General features: G+C 43.8%; 1 pseudogene; it reads left to right on the plus strand.

Annotated features, from left to right (window-relative positions):
- Positions 1-225: 225 nt before the first annotated feature.
- LOC103672425 lies at positions 226-1,575 on the plus strand (annotated as a pseudogene).
- The last annotated feature ends 327 nt before the right edge of the window (positions 1,576-1,902 follow it).

Genomic DNA, 1,902 nt, shown 5'->3' on the forward strand with positions numbered 1-1,902 from the left:
TCTCTAAGACATAGTTATAGAAACGATATAAAAACTCGCAATGAATGAATAGTGCAGCCATCCAGAGATAAGAACTAGCACTAACAACACCCCAGAATCTAAATCAAAAGGCAAAGTATTAATAAAAAGAATAATGATATATATCGTACTGGGGAAATTATAGCACCTGCCACTAATGAAACATAGAGGGTGACCAAAGCAAAAGGCATATTACATCAAATTAAAGAAAATAATAGGATGCCTCTATAATAATATCAGGATGGAAGAACACCATCTTTTACTGTATCAACACTACATGCCTAATATTTAGCCTAGCATGATGCAGCGTGATTATGCCTGGGGAACTATTAGCAATAATGGCCATAATAACTGTAGATTTCCTTGAGTGACAAGAACAAGAATGAATTAAAAATTTATAGGACACTGCTGCCTGGGGACGCTGCCAAGTAAGCATCGTTAAAGTCTCCCCTCCCACCACCATCATGTCTAAGTCAGAGACTCCCACAGAGCCTGAACAGCTGTGGAAGCTCTTCATCGGAGTTTTGAGCTTTGAAACAACCGACGAGAGTCTGAGGAGCCATTTTGAGCAATGGGGAACGCTTACGGACCGTGTGGTAATGAGCGATCCAAACACCAAGCACTCCAGAGGCTTCGGGTTTGTCACGTAAGCCACGGTGGAGAATGTGGATACAGCCATGAATGCGAGGCCACGCAAGGTGGATGGAAGAGTTGTGGAACCAAAGAGGGCTGTCTCAAGGGAAGATTCTCAAAGACCTGGTGCCCACTTAACTGTGAAAAAGATTTTTGTTGGTGGCGTGAAAGAAGACACTGAAGAACATCATCTAGGAGTTCGTTTTGAACAGTACGGGGAAATTGAAGTGATTGAACTCATGACTGACCGAGGCAGTGGCAAAAAGGTTTTGCTTTTGTAACATTTGATAACCATGACTCTGTAAACAAGATTGTCATTCGAAAATATCACACTGTGAATGGCCACAACTGTGAAGTAAGGAAAGCCCTATCTAAGCAAGGGATGGCTAGTGCTTCATCCAGCCAAAGAGGTCGAAATGGTTCTGGAAACTTTGGTGGTGGTCGTGGAAGTGGTTTTGGTGGGAATGACAATTTTGGTCATGGAGGGAACTTCAGTGGGCGAGGTGGCTTTGGTGGCAGTTGAGGTGGTGGTGGATATGGTGGCAGTGTGAATGGCTATAACGGTTTTGGGAATGATGGTGGTTATGGAGGAGGCAGCCCTGGTTACTCTGGAGGAAGCAGGGGCTATGAAAGTGGTGGACAGGGTTATGGAATCAGGGTAGTAGCTATGGCGGGAGCGGCAGCTATGACAGCTTTAGCAACAGAGGAGGTGGAGGCAATTTTGGAGGAGACGGAAGCTATAATGATTTTGGCAATTACAACAATCAGTCCTCAAATTTTGGACCCATGAAAGGAGGAAAATTTGGAGGCAGAAACTCTGGCCCCTATGGTGGTGGAGGCCAATACTTTGCCAAACCATGAAACCGAGGTGGCTATGGCGGTTCCAGCAGCAGCAGTAGCTACGGCAGTGGCAGAAGGTTTTAATTATTGCCAGGAAACAAAGCTCAGCAGGAGAGGAGAGCCAGAGAAATGACAGGGAAGCTACAGGCTACAGCAGATTTGTAAACTCTGACAACACAGTGGTGCCAGGGCCTCACTGCTACAAAGAAGACATGTCTTAGACAATACTCATGTATATGGGCAAAAAACTGAAGGACTAATTGCATAACAGGCTATTTTAGTTTCTGTTCTGTGGAAAGTGTAAAACATTCCAACAAAGGATTTTAATGTAGATTTTTTTTTTTTGCACCCATGCTGTTGATTGCTAATGTGATAGTCTGATCATGATGCTGAATAAATGTGTCTTTTTAA

This window comes from Ursus maritimus, unplaced genomic scaffold, assembly GCF_017311325.1.
Source record: "Ursus maritimus isolate PB19 unplaced genomic scaffold, ASM1731132v1 scaffold_2, whole genome shotgun sequence".
Taxonomy (NCBI): Eukaryota; Metazoa; Chordata; class Mammalia; order Carnivora; family Ursidae; genus Ursus; species Ursus maritimus.